General features: G+C 41.1%; 1 pseudogene; it reads left to right on the top strand.

The window, feature by feature from the left end:
• The first annotated feature begins 7,374 nt into the window (after window positions 1-7,374).
• LOC136322318 (protein ZNRD2 pseudogene) lies at window positions 7,375-8,105 on the top strand (annotated as a pseudogene).
• Window positions 8,106-13,323: the final 5,218 nt, after the last annotated feature.

The following is a 13,323-nucleotide window of genomic DNA, read 5'->3' as shown; positions in this document are numbered from 1 at the left end:
ATGAGATCTTGGAATTACAGGGCACACATACACATCCTTGTCTTCACTAATATTTGTAGGTTGCTTCCCAGAGCAACTAAGACAGTTTATACTTCCATATCCTGTGCATAAGAGGTCAATGTCCCCATACATTTTGCCAAGATTTGGTATTAACCACCTCTTAAGTTTGCCATGATGATAAACCTATTAACTTTTAGACATAAATTCCATTTTGATTTCTTTAAATTTCAGTTTTATTGAGGTATAATTGACAAATAAAATTGTGAGATATTTGAAGTGTACATCATAGTGATTTTAAGTTTCGTATTTTTGCATTTTATACTGTTCCCCACCTAAGGAACAAAGATACTTTCTCACATTTTCTTCCATTAGCTTTATAGTTTTACTTTTCTGTTTGTATCTTTAAGCCATCTGAAGTTTACCTTTGTATTTATTCTTTGTAAGGTAAGAATCTAACCTAATTTTTATTAATATCGTGAACCAGTTGTGTTAACATAATTTCTGAGCAATCTGACCTTTCCTCATAAAGATGCCTTTGCCACCAGACATCTTTGTGGTGCTGCTTTTCATATGTCAAGTTCTTAGTGTCATGAATCTATTTCTGAACTTTATATCCTTTCTATTTGCTTATTTGTTTTTGTGCTACTGCTGTTATTTTATTACAAATACCTCAAGTATGCTTGTGTGCTAGGTCTTAATAGTTGGTGTTATTATCCCCTTAAAATTTTCTTTTTCAAAATTGACTTATCTTTTCATGGGCTAATAGTCCAAATATATTTTAGAATGAGTTTGTTAAGTTTCTTTAATAAGTTCCAGCTAGCCTGACCCATGGTGGCTCAATGGATAGAACGTTGACCTGGGACCCTGAGGTCCCAACTTTGAATCTCTTAGGTTGCCGGCTTTGACGCAGGCTCACCAGATTGAGTGCCAGGTCACCGGTTTAGGATTATCAAAATGATCCCATGGCCACTGACTTGATTAAACAATCACTGGCTCGCCTGGAGCCCTCAGGTCAAGGCACATATGAGAAGCAATCAATGAACAACTAAAGTGCCACAACTGCTAGCTGATGCTTCTCATCTCTCTCTGTCTCTCTCCCTCTCAAAAAAATAAAAAATAAAAATTTCCAGCTAATATTAAATACAAAAATTAATTTATTGATTTTAGTGAGAGAGTAAGAAGGGGAGAGAGAGAGACAGGAACATTGAGCTGCTCCTACATGTACCCTGACTGGGGATTGAACCGACAGCAACAGTGCTTCTAGACAATGCTCTAACCAACTGAGCCATTTGTCCAGGGCTCCAGCTAATATTTTAAAATAATATTTAAATATATAGATTAACTTGGGAAGAGCTGACATCTTTTCTGAGGTAAGTTATCTTATTTAAGAATATAGTTTTTAAAAAAAAGAATATAGTTTATTTTTTCAGATATTATTTTATGTCTTTTAATGGAGCTTTAAATATTTAAAGTTATACGTATTGTGGCATATTTGTGGATTGTTAAATATTTTATAATTTTTGGTGCTATTGTGAATGGTAGTTTGTCATTTCTGGTTCATTATTGCTAGTATAAAGAAATATTTTAATTTTGCTAAAGAAAATTTAAACATAAGTTTTAAATTTGATTGTTTTATATTGCAACTTGGGATGATCAAGTGATTTTTCTCTTTTAATCCATAGATATAATTAAAAACTTTGGTAATATTTTCATGTTAAGCCATTGGTGTGTTCCTAGAACACCTTGACTGTTGAATTAAATTGAATAATATTTATTTGCATCTATTTTTTAAAAAATTGATTTCATCAGTAACATGGGTTGGCTTTAGAATAAATAATAAAGCAGTTTTTATTCTTTTCCTATTTCCTGAAACAATGTAATTGATAAAGGAATTAGTCCTTTGAAAGTTTGGTAAAACTGAAAAACCATATAAACCTAAGGCTTTCTTCTAGAGGTAAATTCTTTAATTACCATTCAATTTATTTATAGATATTTGGTCTGTTCATATTTTTTAATTACTTCTTCCAATTTTAGCATTTTATAATTTTCCAAAACTCATCTACTTCATCTGAGTTATTTATTGTATTACCCTAATTGACCATAATGTTCCTTTCTATTTCTGCTGTATCTGTAGCTAGTTCCCTTGACTTCATTAAGGTCTAGCAATGTATTGTCTATAAGAGACACACTTAAAATGAAAAAAAAAGTGGACAAGTTGAATAGAGAACTATAAGTAGATATGGGATGCTAATATGAATAGAAAGTAAAAAATAAAACGAAAAGCTCCCAGAAACCAAACAGGTAACTATCTTATATATGGTAAATTCAAGCTATAAATTCAAGGCAAAACTACCATCCAGGACAAAACATAAGGAGTAGGCTTGGTGGTATAGACTATCAGGAACTCAGCCAAGTGGAGATATCAAGTGGATAGTTAAATATATAAGACTGGAATTCAGGGGCAAAGTTCAGAGGCAAAGTCAAAGCTGAGATATAAATTTGTAGTCATCAGCATATATATGACATATAAAGCCATAACACTGAGTGAGACCATAAAAGATAGGAAAAAGTTCCAAGGAGTAAACTCTGAACTGCTCTAACATTTTGAGATCAGGGAGGTGAAGAGGAAACAACAAAAAGATGTAAAAGTGGCTAGAAAGGAAGGAGGCCAACCAGGAGAGCAGGTATCTTGGAACTCATGTGAAAAAATTATTTCAAAAAGAATAATCAGCAGTTCAAATGTTGCTGCTATGTCAAGTAAGAAGAAGAGGAGGCTGGCTGAGGACCTGGCCGATTGGCTCAGTGGATTGCCAGGGTCCAGCCCCGGGGGGGGGATTCAGGGGTCCCACAGGAGGAGACGGCGTCAGCGAAAATCGAGTGAGAGAGCCGAATTCTTTTCTTTCTTTTTATTCTCTTGTTAGCATTTACTGCCAGGCATCTCTTCCAAATGCTAGTATAGCTCCTTTTTTATACACACACACCAAGTTACAATTACATGGTATTAATCATTGCTTCTGTTTCACTATGTTTACATGTTTTCAGATAACAGTTAATTTATATCTATAAACTACAAATCAGGTGGCAAATCACTCAACGTACAATTAAAAAATAACTTGAATAGCGATAACAACATTGGTAAAAGCTTTTAAAGGATTAGTACTAACTAATAACTCAACTTTACTGTTGTTGTGAGTCAAGGGGCAGAGAGAGATTAACAGACAAAATTATTAAGGACTAGCAAAGGACCACCGCTTGCTCAGGCAAATGGCCTTGAGTTTATGCAGTGTCCCAACTTTTCTCACAAGATAACAAAAGGCTTGCCCATTAAGAAATTGACATAACATTAAGAGTAACTTTTACTTAAAGATATATAGAGTGCACTCGCAAGATAGCTTAGTAGCAACATAATTTCAGAAGACATTAATTGCTAATGCTTCTATGGATGCCCCACCCCCCATATTTCTCTTTATTATCTGAAGAAAGAATTTTGGGAAAGTATATAAATCTCATGAGAGTGTCTCACTGAGAAAGCCCAGCAACTGCCTTCAGTCATAAAACAATTCTCTTAGCAAAACATTCTTTTCTTGCTGACTGCATTCCCATCCCAGGTCACGCAACAAGCCATTCCATTACACTTTACCTAAGATTCTATTGTCTAGTCAAATTCTGTTTATTTACTATATTCACACACTAGTTAAGTTTTAACTATATTCTTCTTAGAGTGTTTCACTATCTGCAGATTAAATAAGCAAGAAGAAAGGAAAGTTTCTCTACTCTATCACCTGAAAAGGCTAGGGAGAAAAAATGTTGAATTAAGTGAAGGCCGAAAGGTGCTCTGCACAGCCACTGCCTTCTACCCATACACAAGTCACAATCTATTCTTTCTAACATGATTAAGAAGAAATTCTCCTACAAACTTAACCCTTTACAAGGGATATCATAGCCAGCCTCTTATGTTTACGAGCCCAGTTAAAGGGGCTTACAGGCTTTTCTGTGGAACTTACACCTTCTGTCTCATTTTCAAAGAAATTACTACAAATCTACAGGGAAAGCACGGTACTATTATTTCTGTGCCATAAATAATAGCACACACCCAGAAAAGGGGGGATATAAGGCCAGATTAATTCAAAAAGTCAAAGGGGGAAGTATCGTTGTGCCTTTCCTTTGCGGTGACTTTGTCAACCTGCAGCCATTGGTCTTCATTGCGGTGACTTTGTCAACCAGCAGCCGTTGGTCTTCTCTGCTGTGACTTTGTCAATCAGCAGTTTTTGATCTTCTGCTGTGACCTTGTCAGCCAGCAGTTGTGGGTCTTCTCCTGCTGTGACCTTGTCAGCCAGCAGTTGTGGGTCTTCTCCTGCTGTGACCTTGTCAGCCAGCAGTTGTTGATCGGCTCCTGACAGTGGATAGAATGTTGGCCTGGTGTATAGATGTCTCAGGTTTGATTCCTGGTCAGGGCACACAAAAGAAGTGACCATCTGCTTCTCTCCTCTTCCCTCTCCCCCTTCTCTCTCACTTCCCCTCTCACAGCCAGTGGCTTGATTGGTTTGAGCAGTGGTCCCCAAACATTTTTGGACCACGAACCGGTTTAATGTCAGAAAATATTTTCATGGACCGACCTTTAGGGTAGGATGAATAAATGCACACAATAAAATTATGTGCCCTGGCCGGTTGGCTCAGCGGTAGAGCGTCGGCCTAGCTTGCGGAGGACCTGGGTTCGATTCCCGGCTAGGGCACACAGAAGAAGCGCCCATTTGCTTCTCCACCCCTCCGCCGCGCTTTCTCTCTGTCTCTCTCTTCCCCTCCCGCAGCCAAGGCTCCATTGGAGCAAAGATGGCCCGGGCGCTGGGGATGGCTCTGTGGCCTCTGCCTCAGGTGCTAGAGTGGCTCTGGTCGCAACATGGCGACGCCCAGGATGGGCAGAGCATCGCCCCCTGGTGGGCAGAGCGTTGCCCCATGGTGGGTGTGCCGGGTGGATCCCGGTCGGGCACATGCGGGAGTCTGACTGTCTCTCCCTGTTTCCAGCTTCAGAAAAACGAAAAAATAATAATAATAATAATAAAAAAATAAAATTATGTGACCGGCGTAAAAACTGTGGTATTTTAAAATATAATTGTCGAACTTACGAGACAAGCGTCAAGAGTGAGTCTTAGACGGATGTAACAGAGGGAATCTGGTCGTTTTTTAAAACTAAAACCTGGTTCAGACTTAAATATAAATAAAACGGAAATAATGTAAGTTATTTATTCTTTCTCTGCGGACCGGTACCAAGTGGCCCATGGACAGGTACCGGTCCGCAGCCTGGGGGTTGGGGACCACTGGGTTTGAGCATTGGCTCCAGGCGCTGAGGATAGCTCAGTTGGTCCCAGCAGGTCAGCTTCAGGTATTAAAAATAGCTTGGTTGATTAAGCATGGGCCCCAGACAGGGGTTGCCAGGTGGATACAAGTGGGGCATATGTGAGAGTCTGTCTCACTATCTCCCGTCCTCTCACTTAAACAAAACAACAAAACAAGAGGCTGAAAGTGGATAGTTAGATTTAACAACATGGAGATTGTTGATAACCTGTTTGAAGCAAGTTCGATGATAGAGTAGGGGAAAAGATCTGCTTAAAGTGGGTTCAAGAGAGGAGAGAAATTGGAGATGGTGAGTTTACAAAATTTTTGAAAGGAGTTTTGCTGTGAAAGGAAGGAGAGAAATGGGGCTATAACTGGTGGAGGAAATGAGTTCAAAGAATTTGCTTTTCATTTTTTTCCAAGAAAAATAGCATGATAGAGAGGGAAAAATTGATGCTACAGAGCAATATGAAAGAATTACTGAAGCAATGTCCTTGAATATAAGAGAGGAAATGGGATCTAATACACAAGTGGAGGGGCTAGGGTTAGATAATAGTCAGGCTTGACCAGGCGGTGGTGCAGTGGATATAGCGCCAGACTGGGATGCGGAGGACCCAGGTTCGAGACCCTGAGGTCGCCAGCTTGAGCACAGGCTCATCTGGTTTGAGCAAAGCTCACCAGCTTGGACCCAAGGTCGCTGGCTCAAGCAAGGGGTTACTCGGTCTGCTGTAGCCCTATGGTCAAGGCACATATGAGAAAGCAATCAATGAACTAAGTTGTCGCAACAAAAAACTAATGATTGATGCTTCTCATCTCTCTCCATTCCTGTCTGTCTGTCTGTCCCTATCTATCTCTCTCTCTGATTCTCTCTCTGTCTCTGTAGAAAAAAAAAAAGATAATAGATGATTTATCCACAGGTAACAAAAGAGAAAGTGGAATATATGTGTCCAAATGTAGATAGTTAGGGAGATATGGTAGTGTAAGTATGTGGAATTGATGAGTGCTTCCATTTTCTTAGTGCAATAAGGAGCTAGGTCATCAGCTAAGAAAGAAGATGAAAGAAGGCCTCAAAGATTTGAGGAGAGAAAATATAAAATTATTATTCAGGAAAGTAAGAGTGACTGGATTAGGGAAATAGAGAATGTTGGCCAAGCAGCATTAAGAGGCCACTTGAGGTTAATGATTGTTTAAAGTAAGATCAGTCAGCAAATTTGAATATTTTCCCAAAACCACATTCAGCTACCAGGGTACAGCTATAGAATAGGCAGAGGAAATTGGATTTAAGCTGGGCTGTGGTCAGCCAAAGAGTACTTCAGAGCAAGATGGGAACAAGTCAGTTAGAGTTGAGAACATATGCAAGGGACTGATTATAATTATTGCCTATGGAATTTATACTGGTTACAAAGGAAGTGAGAACATGAAGAGGTGGGGGACAGTAAAATGGTGGTAAAGCCAATGAAGTAAAAGGTTCCTGTGGAGATCAAGGGATTGTTGGAGTTAGGGTACTAGTGGAAGTGAGCTGCAAAGAGGTAATGTTTGAAGAATGAGTTATTTGAAATTGAGATTATAGAAGCAAAAAACCCCCCAAAAGATTATAGAAGCGTTGCAGAGGTTTGTTTATTTGTGATGACAAGGTCAAGGGTATGACTAGTGAGTAGAAGATGAAATTACTGAAGACGAACAGATCAGAACATTGCGATGCCAGGTATTGGAAAGAACTATATGACCATTGAAATTGTTAGAGGTTATGACAGGATTATTGGATAGAGTGACAGTGAGCAAGGAGGAAGTAAATGATTGCAACAGAGAAGGCAATAGGTGGTATATAGTGTGAAGATAGGAGATTTAAAGTTGAGTATTAACTATATATATAATTATATATATTATATAACAACATAATATTTTATATAATATATAGAGAAAAGCAGGGGAGAATGATCTGGAAATAACATTGAGGAGTGAAGAATACCCCCCACACCTCATTTCCAGGCCAAGTGATAAAGAGGGATGTGGGAGTTAAAATAGACATTATCTGACACAACGGCAATATGGCTCTCAACGGCGCTGAAGTCGACGATTGCTCCTGGGAGCCTCCGACCGAGGCGGAAACGAAAGTCCTGCAGGCGCGACGGGAGCGACAGGATTGCATCTCCGCGCTCATGGGCGACTACCTGCTGCGTGGTTTACCGCATGCTGGGCGAGACGTGCACAGACTGCGGGATGATCCTCCTCCAAAACAAACAGCAGAAAATCTACTGCGTGGCTTGTCAGGAGCTCGATTCAGACGTGGATAAAGATAATCCGGCTCTGAATGCCCAGGCTGCCCTCTCCCAAGCTCGGGAGCACCAGCTCGCCTCTGCCTTGGAGCCCCCCTCAGGCTCTCGGCCCACCCCTCAGCCCCCGGTACCCGTCCAGAGCACTGTGAGGGAGCTGCAGCAGGGCTCAAGGCAGCCCAGGGGCCGCCCCCTCCTGCTGTGCCTCCAAATGCAGATGTTGTGGCCAGCACACAGGAGGCCCTCCTTCAGAAGCTGACCTGGGCCTCAGCTGAACTGGGCTCTAGCACCTCCGTGGAGACTAGCATCCAGCTGTGTAGCCTTATCCAGGCTTGTGCTGAAGCCCTGCGCAGCCTACAGCAGACTAGCATCCAGCTGTGTAGCCTTATCCAGGCTTGTGCTGAAGCCCTGCGCAGCCTACAGCAGACTAGCATCCAGCTGTGTAGCCTTATCCAGGCTTGTGCTGAAGCCCTGCGCAGCCTACAGCAGATGCAACATTAAGACATCCCCCCACCCCACCCCTGAGAAAAACCTTCTAGAAAAAAAAAAAAATAGACATTATCTGAGAGGGCTGTAAGTGAGGCAGTATTATCAGGGGAGAACCAGGGGTCATTTATTGCTTTATCTATTTTGAGGTTATATTATTGAGAGCATCTATATTAATAATATAGGTGTTATGTTATTTATATATTATATATTCTTTTTAACATTTTTATTTATTTTATTTTATTGATTGATTGATTTTAAAGAGAGAGACATTGATTTGTTGTTTCATCCCTTTATGCACTCATATTCATTGGTTGATTTTTTTATGTGCCCTGACCAGAATTGAACCCACAATCCTGGTGCATTGAGACAATGGTCCAAACAACTGATCATATATATATATATATATATATATATATATATATATATATAATTGTTATACAATTATATATATATATACAATTATATATATATAATTGTTGTATATTCTTTTTTTTTTTTTTTTAGTGAGAGAGAGAGAGAAGAAAGACAGGGACAGACAGGAATGGAGAGAGAGGAGAAGTATCAGTTATTCGTTGAGGCACCTTTGTTCACTGATTGCTTTCTCATATGTGCCTTGATGGGGGACGCTGCTGCCTACTGTCTCACTTTGCCCCAATGATGTCTTTTGCCTTGATATAATTTTAAGATATTAGATGTCTGCTTGACTTTCTTTTGGGTCATAGTTGTGTTTATTCTATCTCTTTGTTTAAACTTATCCTATCCTTTCTTTTAAATGTGTCTCTTGTAGACATTATATTGCTAGATCTTGGTTTTTTTTTAATGCAATTTGAGAATTCTGTCTTTGGTGAATTTAACTAATATATTAAATTACTTTTGTTAAAACTTTTAATTCCATCTTAGTTTAAATTTTTTTTCACTTTTTTTTCTCATTTCCTTGAATAAATCAGTTTTTTTCTATGGGTTTGAAAGGCTTGCATTTTATGTGTTCTTCACTGGTTATCTGCAACTTGTTGAGACTCTTGTATTTATTTTGCCTAGTTTATGAAACTTATCCACACCTATCTATATCTTCCCCCTTACTAGGACAACTACTTTAACACACACCCACACTTACCTACCTCTGGATATTGCACTCTGTCCCCTAATTTGTTATATCTTGTGTGTGTGTATATGTATAAGATTTCTTTTTATATAACAAAAGACTTTACAAAGTTATTTTCTGATTTTTACTATCTTATAACTTATAGCATTTCCTGAAATTTTTGTTTGATAGATGACTTCTTCTAGGCGTATTTTCTCTAAAAAAAATTTTTATTGCCTGACCTGGTGGTGGTGCAGTACATAGAGTGTTGGCCTGAGACACTGAGGATCCAAGTTCAAAACCCCAAGGTTGCTGGCTTGACCAAGGGGTCACTGGCTTGGCTGGAACCCCCCTGTCAAGGCACTGTACCATGGGATACTTTGTTGGAAAGATTTCTTATGTGAAAATTTACCAAGAGAAGTTCAAAAATCATGAGAATTCCCTCTTGGAGAAGCTTTATGATCAGGACAGGCACATGATCTTCACCACCTGGACACTATTCTCTACAGTCAAAATATGACTCAAATGTGAGTGATTATTTGTCTTTTGTGACATCCCCAGAAGATAACATGGAGATGTTTCCTCATTATATGCCAAATCCATTTAGTGCTTCTATGAATGAATCTACTCCCATTGTTATTCCTGATCATATTGACCAACCTTGAAGAAAGTCCTAAAAGAGAAAGTATTACATAAGAAGAATTATGGAATAAGAACAGAGAGTCATATGAAGTAACTTTATTATTATTATTTTAAGTGAGAAGAGAAGACATAGTGAGACAGACGCTCACATAAGCCCTGACCAGGATCCACCCGGCAACCCCTGTCTGGGGCCGATACTCAAATCAACCGAGCCACTGCCTACAGGAGGGGAAGAGGGAGAGGGAGAGAGAGAGCAGCAGATGGTCACTTCTCCTGTGTGCCTTGACCAGGAATTGAACCCAGGACGTTTATATGCCGGCTAACGCTCTACCCACTAAGCCACCAGCCAGGGCCTGTATATTTTTATTAGTTTGCTATTTTGCTTCATTTGACTTAAGAGTCCATGTGCTGCTAACTAAAGATTGTGATTTCTTAACACAGGGGTCGGGAACCTATGGCTCGTGAGCCAGATGTGGCTCTTTTATTTTTTTTATTTTTAGATTTTATTTATTCATTTTAGAGAGAGGAGACAGAGAGAGAGAGAGAGAGAGAGAGAAGGGAAGGAGGAGCAGAAAGCATCAACTCCCATATGTGCCTTGACCAGGGAAGCCCAGGGTTTCAAACCAGCGACCTCAGTGTCCCAGGTCGACGCTTTTACCCACTGTGCCACCGCAGGTCAGGCCAGATGTGGCTCTTTTGATGGTTGCATCTGGCTTGCAGACAAATCTTTAATAAAAATAATAATAACATTAAAAATATAAAACATTCTCATGTATTACAATCCATTCATTTCCTATTGCTCATGTTCATGGTTGCGGGTGGCTGGAGCCAATCACAGCTGTCCTCCAGGACAACACTAAATTTTTATTGGATAATGCGTAGGGTACACGGGTCATTGTATGGCTCTCACAGAATTACATTTTAAAATATGTGGCGTTCATGGCGTTCATCGGGAAGCCAAAAAGTTTCCCGATCCCTGTCCTAACAGCTCCTAGTTCCATACGTAGAAACCAATACATTATACCTTAATAAAATGATACAACTTTCCTTTTCAAACAAAAAGTATAGGCCAAAAATGTTAGCATTGTTATTATCCCTGAATGGTAGGAGTTAGAAATGATATTTTTATATTCTTTGTCATACTTTTTTTGTTTTATATATTTTCTGAAAATTTCCAGTAAAACTGATCAAGTTTATACTCAGAAGAAAACTATTTCCTTTTTTTTTTTTTTAAGATACATTTAGCCTGACCAGGCAGTGGCAGATTGGATAGAGCATTGGACCGGGATGCAGAGGACCCAGGTTCAAAACCCAGGGTCACTGGCTTGAGCACGGGCTCATTGGCTTACGCGCAGGCTCACCAGCTTGAGAGCAGGGTCACCGGCTTGAGTGTGGGATCACAGATATGACCCCATGGTCGCTTGCCGCGGACCAGCGCAGCTTCCAAATAACGGTGCGGAATTAAGGAAACACACTTTGTCAGAACAAAACCGATGGGACCAGGAGGACTCCTCAAACTGCCTGGCAGCATCTGAGTGCCTCACAGCCCCGGTTCGCTTTATTATATGGACCTATGCAAATCAAGGACCCTGATACAAAGTTGCACATCAAAGGCTAAGACAGGAACTCTCCCAAGGCAAAAACAGGATACATTAGTGAAATTTACAAACATCTGAAACAAACAGAGTCAGAGGAAGGGCATGTATATTCCTTCCTGCAACCCAAGGAAGGAAGTGGAGTGGGTGCAAACACTTAGCATCAAAGCCAAATATGGAGATGGAGGGGGTAGAACTTAGCCTTTTGCTAAGCCTTGAATCTATAATGGCTTCCTGCCATTAACGGTCCACAACAGTCGCTGGTTTGAACCCAAAGTTCGCTGGCTTGAGCAGGAGATCACTCACTCTGCTGTAGTCCCCTCCCAGTCAAGGCACATATGAGAAAGCAATCAGTGAAAAACTAAGTTGCCTCAACAAAGAATTGATGCTTCTCATCTCTCTCCCTTCCTCTCTGTTTCTATCTGTCCCTCTCTCTGTCTTGCTCCCTCTGTCTCTGTCACACACACGCACACACACACACACACACAGACACACAGATACATTTAGCCTGACCAGGCAGAGGCACGGTAGATAGAGCATTGGCCTGGGATATAAAGGACCCAGGTTCAAAACCCCAAGGTTCCTGGCTTGAGCACAGGCTTATCCGGCTTGAGCACCAGCTTGAGTGTGGGATCATAGACGTGATCTCATGGTCACTTGCTTGAAGCCCAAAGTCGTTGGCTTGAGCCCAGGATTGCTGGTTTAAGCAAGGGGTCACTGACTTAGCTGGAACCCTCCCAGTCAAGGCACATATGAGAAAGCAGTCAATGAACAACTAAGGTGCTGCAACGAAGAATTGATGCTTCTCATCTTTCTCCCTTCCTGTCTGTCACCACCCTCCCCGCCTGTCGCTAAAAAAAAAAAAAAAAAAAAAAAAAGAGATACATTTAAATTATTATATTTTGGAAAAACATTGGAAGGTGATTAGCATGGAAATGAGAAATGTGGGCTTACTTTTTCCAGCCAGCGTGGAGCCATGGCCATGTCTTGGGACAACTGGCACAAGTACCACAGGAGGGGGCAAGAGAAAGCCCTGCCTAAGTAGCAAAACTATGAGCTGGGAAGCCCTCCTACCAGCAATAAGGTTGACCCCCACTGCATACACACAGTCCACATGCAGGGAGACAAGAAGAAATACCTAGCCTAGACACTGGATATGGGCAACTTTTCCTGGGTCTCAGAGTGTGGTATGCAGAAAACAACAATTATTGATGTGGTATACAATGTATCCAACAATGAGCTGGTCCATACCAAGACCCTAGGAAAGAACTGCATCTGCTCACTGACAGCACATTGTCCCAACAGTTGGAAGGGTCCCACTATGCACTATTCCTGGGCTGCAAGAAGGGGGCCCAGCTGAATCCTGAGGAGGAATAGATTTTAAATAAAAAACTATCAAAGAAAATTCAACAGACATGTGATGAAAAGAGTACCAAAATCAGCAGTTTTCTAGAGGAGCAGTTCGAGCAGGGCAAGCTTCTTGCATGCATCGCTTCAAGACCAGGCCAGTGTGGCTGAGCAGAGGGCTGTGTGCTAGATAGAGGGCAAGGAGCTGGTGTTCTAGCCGAGAAAAATCCAGGCCCAGAAATGCAAATAAATCTTCTTGCCTCCTATCTTAGCTCATGTAATAAATGTGTTTATTGTTCTAAAGAGAGAAAGAAAAGGAGGAAGGAAGGAAGGGAGGGAGGGAGAGGGGAAGGGGAGGGGAGGGGAGGGAGGGAGGAAGGAAGGGGGGAGAGGGAGGGAGAGAGGAAGGGAGGGGAGGGGAGGGAGAGAGGAAGGGAGGGGAGGGGAGGGAGGGAGGGAGAGAGGAAGGGAGGGGAGGGAGGGGAGGGAGAGAGGGAGGAAGGGGAGGGAGGGAGGGAGGAAGGGGAGGGAGGGAGGGAGGAGGGAATGGAAAAGGAGGGAAGAA

Source organism: Saccopteryx bilineata, chromosome 2 (assembly GCF_036850765.1).
Source record: "Saccopteryx bilineata isolate mSacBil1 chromosome 2, mSacBil1_pri_phased_curated, whole genome shotgun sequence".
Taxonomy (NCBI): domain Eukaryota; kingdom Metazoa; phylum Chordata; class Mammalia; order Chiroptera; family Emballonuridae; genus Saccopteryx; species Saccopteryx bilineata.
Note: the sequence above shows the minus strand (reverse complement) of the source record. Positions and strands in the feature narration are given on the sequence as shown.